Consider the following 7,188-nt stretch of genomic DNA (forward strand, 5'->3'; position numbering starts at 1 on the left):
TGCATCAATGTTCATCAAGGATATTGGTCTGAAATTCTCTTTTTTGGTTGTGTCTCTGCCGGGCTTTGGTATCAGGATGATGCTGGCCTCAAAAAATGTGTTAGGGAGGATTCCCTCTTTTTCTATCGATTGGAATAGTTTCAGAAGGAATGGTACCTGTTCCTCCCTGTACCTCTGATAGAATTTGGCTGTGAATCCATCAGGTCCTGGACTCTTTTTGGTTGGTAAGCTATTGACTATTGCCACAATTTCAGAGCCTGTTATTGGTCTATTCAGAGATTCAACTTCTTCCTGGTGTAGTCTTGGGAGGGTGTATTTGTCGAGGAATTTATCCATTTCTTCTAGATTTTCTAGTTTATTTGCGTAGAGGTGTTTGTAGTATTCTCTGATGGTAGATTGTATTTCTGTGGGATCGATGGTGATATCCCCTTTATCATTTTTTATTGCATCTATTTGATTCTTCTCTCTTTTCTTCTTTATTAGTCTTGCTAGCGGTCTATCAATTTTGTTGATCATTTCAAAAAACCAGCTCCTGGATTCATTAATTTTTTGAAGGGCTTTTTGTGTCTCTATTTCCTTCAGTTCTGCTCTGATTTTAGTTATTTCTTGCCTTCTGCTAGCTTTTGAATGTGTTTGCTCTTGGTTTTCTAGTTCTTTTAATTGTGATGTTAGGGTGTCAATTTTGGATCTTTCCTGCTTTCTCTTGTGGGCAGTTAGTTAGTGCTATAAACTTCCCTCTACACACTGCTTTGAATGTGTCCCAGAGATTCTGGTATGTTGTGTTTTTGTTCTCGTTGGTTTCAAAGAACATCTTTATTTCTGCCGAACAGGCATGTTATCAAATAAAATATACAAATGGCTAAAAAGCACATGAAATGATGCTCAACATCATGAGTCATCAGCAAAATGCAAATCCAAGTGTGAGATACCATTTCACATTTACTAGAATGGACACAGTAGGATAGACAATAACAAATGTTGGCAAGGATATGGAGAAATGAGAACCCTTTTATATTGTTGGTTGGAATGTAAAATAGTGGAGCCACTTGGAAAAACAGTTTGGCAGTTACTCAAAACTTAAACCTAAAACTGCCATATGACTTGGCAATTCCATTCCTAGATATCTATCTAAGAGAAATGAAAACATGTCTACACAAAAACTTGCATGAGAATATTCATAGTAGCAGTATGTATGATAGCCAAAACTGTAAACAACCTAAATGCCCATCAATTGAGACATGCATGGATAGACCAAACAAAGCATATCTATACAGTGGAATTCTAATCAGCAATCAAAAGGAAACAAACTGCTGACACATGCTACATCATGAACATAACTCAAAAACATGCTAAATGAAAGAAGTGATACGCAAGAGACCACCTACTGCATGATTCCATTTATATGAAATGTCCAGGGGAGCTGAATATAATTTATAGAGACAGAAGTAGATTACTAATTGTTTGGGGCTCTGGATGGCAATGGGGATTAAATGTAAATGGGCATCAGGGATCTTACTGCAGGGATGCAAATGTTCTAAAACTAATTGATGCTGAGGGTTGCACCATTTGGTAAAGTTACTAAAAATTATTGTACACCTGATACTGGTTATTTTTTAAATTGCAGTGGAATATGCATAGCGTAACTTTGCCATTTTAACAGTTTTGGGTGTACAGTTCAGTAGCATGAAGTACATTTACATTACTACATGATCCACCTCCAGAACTTTCTCCATCTTTCCAAACAGAATCTCTACCCATTACACAATAACTCTACATCCCCTCCTTCCCCCAGCTCCTGACAACCACCATTCTGCTTTCTCTGAATTTGACTGCCCTAGGTACTTCTTTTAAGTGAAATCATGCAGTATATGTTCTTTTGTGCCTGGCTTCACTTAGCATAATGTCTTCAAGATTCATCCAAGTTGTAGCATGTATCAGAATTTCATTCTGTATGTGTGTGTTTTATTGTGGTAAAATACTCACAAAAGCTAAAATTTAACATTTTAACCATATTTTAGTGTAGTTTTGTGGCATTAAGTACATTCATGTTGTTTGTTGTACAACCATCAACACCACCCATCTCCATAATGTTTTCATCTTCCCCAACAGAAATTCTGTACCTATTAAACACTAACTCCCCGATCCCCTCTTCCCCTAGCCCTTGGCGGCCACCATTCTATTTTCTGTCTCTTATGAATTTTGCTACTCTTAGTGCCTCATATAAATGGAATCATGCAAAATATGTCCTTTCGTATCTGGCTTATTTCACTTGGCTTAATATCTTCAAGGTTCATCCATGTTGTACCATTTGTCAAAATTTCCTTCCTTTTTAAGGCTGAAATATTTCATTGCATATATATAACACATTTTGTTTACCCATTCATCCACTGATGAACATTTGTTTCCACATTTTAGCTATTGTGAATAATGCTGCTATGAATATTGGTGTATAAATGATATTGGCGAATTCTATGATATGTAAAATATACCTCAATATAGTTATTTTAAAATAAAACATCAATTTAAAAAAATTAAATTGCCAATAAATGGTAGATGTTGATATTATCAATAACTTAAAGAATGGTAAATTTGATCAATGAAGTAGGTTTTAAAAAAAATCAAGTTAATTTATTAACTTAAGCTAATTAATTAAAGTTAGCTAAAAAATTAAGTTATTTTTTGGGTTAAAAAATACAGAAAGGTAAAGAAAAATACAGAAAAGTACAAAGAAGAAAATAAACGTCTGTAATCCTACTTAGAGATAACCATCAAGATTACTTTACAAAAAATTACTGTATTTTAATTTTACTTGAAATTAGTAGAAGGAATTAAAATGAAATGAAGTTGGTGAACTTTAGATGTTTATTTACAACAGAGATACTCGTTCCTAATATCTCTCTCTAAAGGCAAAAGAAGTTATGAGAAAACATTGAGGTTGGCTTGGAACACATGGTTTTTCTATTTAGATTCATGTTTCTTGATGGTCACAGTTTAATCCCCCAGATTGGTAACTGTTTCATAAAAATCAGAGGACATTTCTGATGTTTAAACACAGCACCCAAATTTTTAGATTAAAAACAAAAGAACAAAGTTCAAAAATTTAGTAAACTTTTAGGATAAACTTCTAAGAGAAATCATTAGGGAATGGCTAGCTTATAAATAAAACACCACGAAGAGGACAAATCGCTTGTTAAAAAAGGAGGAGGAAATGATTGTAGTTAAGTGTCTAAAATAAATCCAAGAGGTTATCTATCAATTCTCTGTATTAGTCAGTTTTCTTCTCCCTCTGAATTGGTTCTTGCTTTTGAATGTATCTGCTCCAGCCTGAACTGCCTGAATTGTCTTACCCAGAGTTGTAGAGTCCACCCATTTATGTTCTGTTGCATTCACTGTATAAAAGAGTTATTTAAAACCTGAACATAAGGCAAAAAGTTGAGTGGCATGCTCTTTCAATGTCACACTGAAGAAGTATTTAACAAGTCCACCCAAGGATCATTTAATTTTCTAGAAGAATGTATCTGTGTTTGACTTTGCTATTTAGATACTGTGAAGTTACATGTTAATTGTATTTTCCTTTCTGGTAAGAGAGATAACTCCAAAGGTTATGATTTTATTAGCCTGCAGGACATTAACCAGTTTCATCCGTAACCTAGCAATCTAATTTTAACTTTTTTCATTTTGAAAATATTTTTTCCTGGTGGATTATTTAAAGCCCTTTTCCTCGAGTGCTCTTGCAAGAATCAGCTTTCCCAGCTAATGGCTCCATCATAAGCTAACGAGCTGAATAAAACCTTTGACATATGTCTATATTTGAATGAGAGTCACGATTTTAACATTTTATCAATTACACTTTGATATAGCTGATATACCTCAACTCATACTTTCTCCTCCTATCTACTGTGCTTACTCTTCAGGTGCAGAAGAGCTACCTGGGAGCCTGTTTGAATGTAGATTCTTCCCCCTTCCAGCTCCCACCATCAGAGTCTAATTCAGGGAGGTTGACGTGGGCCTTGGTGGTTGCATTTTAATAAGCTCCTCAGGAGATTCTGAAGCTGATGGTACTCAGACTAGACAACTTGAGAACATCGCCTGGTAAACTAGGTGCTGGTGATGATCTAAGGCCATATGGATTCACACTGTTCAGAGTGGATGGAGTTAGCTGAAGTTTAACATTGAGGCCTGGGATGGGCTGGAATCCAACAACCCATTTTCGTAAACTTCAGTTTGGATGTGGTAGGTGATCTCAGGTGTTCATCCACTTATTGGCTGTATCAGAAAGCAGGTGGGGCTGGGAACCACCAGGAATCTGTATAAAAGGTTGAATCACATGACATGGCTGATATTTTGACTTTTTAATTGACCTTAAAAAATATCAGTTTCATATGCCTTGACGTAATAACTCCTCAGCTGTTTCTAACTCAAAGCTGATTTGGCGGCTAACTCATCAATATGACAGTTGGGACAGAAGATTTCCAATATTTGCGGAAAGTGCTTTGTAATTTTCACCAGACTTAGAGCAAAAATTTAATAATCCTCTTCCTAGAAAAATGCACCAAGTGTAACCTTTTGCATACAATCTCAGGGGGATTTATGGACTCCTTAAAGGTCCGAGGACTCGAGGTTAATCCTATTTTACAATTTTTTTTTGGAGGCTGCATTTCCTGAAGGCTGCATTCTTTAGAAAGAGTTTTGCTGCCACCTACTGCCACGTGGTTCTTGAGCTGGGTTTGCTCTATTCTTGCCTTGTCAATGTCCTCCAGTTTGGAGTTTTGTAGGAGCTATAAGCAGCTATCATCTCACACCAACCGACAAGAGAAGTCCAATTCTAGGCTGAAATGGGCACCAAAAACCTATTTATTTATAATTCAAACACTGAATTGCATTATTGCGAAAAATTTGTGCACACTATGCATTGTCTAGTCTATGCACACTCTTCAGCTTATAGCTGATTCTAAGAAGGCTTAAAATGAGAGTTGGAATAGAATAACAGGGCTATCTGGTTTTGAGTCTAAAGGAGCTTATTTTACAACTCCGTACTGTACATAACTGATAACAATGCAAAATAATTGTTCCAGAAATGCAAATTTTGTCTTATCCAGGAGGTTCTCTTGACTTTCTCCCTGCAGTGTGGAAGAAGCTAGTTTTGGCTCCATTTGCATATTTATTTCAATATTCCTGGTCCATAAGAGTATCTTTTCTTTGGATCTCCTTTGAGTCAGTTACAACATGTGCCTTATTTCCTCAGAGTGAAATAAAACCTTTCACATGAGCTCATTTGGTATTTGTTTTGAGAGTCATTATGCTTTTTTGAAAATTATTCTTTAACAAGGGCCAAAAATAGGTATCTTTGATTCCCAACTACGAAAGTCTGGCCCTTTCTTGAAAGTGCACAGTCTAATTAAGGAGATGTTCAGTGTTGAAAGTAATTTTTTTGAGATGTCCCAACCCTCTTTTCCCTTTTGCTCTCATTCAAACAGTTAAGACCCTATCTCATTGCCTCAGGGAAGGCAGGGGCAAAACTAACAAAATACAACAAAGGAGTTTGTAAATCTTTCTGGACTTTGTTTTCCTAAAGCTCAAGTTCTTCCAAGAGTTTAGAGAAGTGGAGTGGGAGAGGACCCGAATGTTGGGGGAAAAGAGAGGAGATGGGGTTTTCCTTCCAGAAAACGAGATTACCTCAGATTGGGGGAAGGAGGGAGAGGCAGAAGCAACAGGACCAGGCCCTGAGAGGCGAGGCTGCAGGGGCTGGATGGACTGGAGCCCAGACCACATGGAATTAGAGCAAGGCTGCACTGGGGGGGCCCTGAAAATAGGGTCCTGGGAGGTCAGGCTGACCCCTGTGGACTAAAGATCCTTGACAGTGTTCGTGTGTGTGTGTGTGTGTGTGTGAACAAATTTGGCCTCTAACCTTCCGGGCAGTCTTGACTCAAGAGGCAAACTGCAGTCTTATAAACTCATTTGTGTCCTGGACTACATTTTAGAAGTTAAAAAAAAGGGCAGAAAATACCAGAAAGCATAGAATGTGGTAAAAGGAAGTGTTTCATAAACCTTTTGTTTCAGCTGAGTTAGTATGCGTATTAATTTTCTTTCTATGATCAATCTATATAATTTTACTGTGGGTTCTGAGCCAAAGGAAAAAAAATTGCAAAAAACTGACCCTAAAGGCATTTTAAAAAGTCAAATTTAACTCTATTAGCCCAGCTGTATTCAGAAAACCTGAGCTTTCCTTTTCTTCTTTCACAATGGCTCCAAAGGAATACCACATTAGGGCTGAAATAAATTTTACTTTCAGGTTCCTACTTATTATAAAGGCAATGACTAGCTACTTAATTTTTTTTTTTTCCTGTAGAGGTGGGGTCTCACTATATTGGGGTCTCAAACTCCTGGCCTCAAGTGATCCTCATGCCTGGGCCTCCCAAAGTGCTGAGTCACCACTATTACTTTAAACACTTTTGCTGGGGCTTTGTCTACTTTATCTATTTAGCTTCAGGTTAAGTGACCCGGGGGGAAATGAAGCTAGGATCAAGACAGGCCGGACCTCCCTGGACAAGTGTCCCCCACCCCCAATACTCACATTAAAAACAAAATTCAGTCTCTGCCAATCAGATTAGAACAAGTGGGGAAGTGGGAAGGACAGGAACAATTATTTTTCAGAATTTGGGAATCTATTTTTCAGTGTGGTTTTATAATTTACCTTTCAGGAGTATAAGTTCTGTGACAATCAGACTTGCTTTTCTATGGAAATATGCAAAACCCTACCCAGGCGAAGCAAAAATTATTGTGATTATGCATCATTCCCTGACAAGGTTACAAGTGTCATGGTAAAGTATTCTTGCCACTGCTGGCCCTGGTAAAACAGTTAATTTTAAAAATCTGACAACAGAGTAACAGACATGTACAGAATAGACTAGAAGATAGAAGTGTTGAGAAGTTAACCAAAAATAATAAGTGGAATATTTTTTAAAAATTTATTGCTTACTCTGGAATTAACAGTGGAATTTTAATTTAAAAATTAAGGTGGCATTTATAAAGTAATTACATATCTTACCAGCTTTTGTACTCCATTTAGGGAAGTTGAGTCTACTTTAGAAGAGAAAGGGGTTGACCCACAGAAAGTTTTCCTAAAAATGCTGTTAATAGCTCCACAATAGAGGCAGCTTTGCTTAAAAACCCAATCGGGGAGTTTGG

Source organism: Nomascus leucogenys, chromosome 15 (genome assembly GCF_006542625.1).
Source record: "Nomascus leucogenys isolate Asia chromosome 15, Asia_NLE_v1, whole genome shotgun sequence".
In the NCBI taxonomy this organism is placed as follows: domain Eukaryota; kingdom Metazoa; phylum Chordata; class Mammalia; order Primates; family Hylobatidae; genus Nomascus; species Nomascus leucogenys.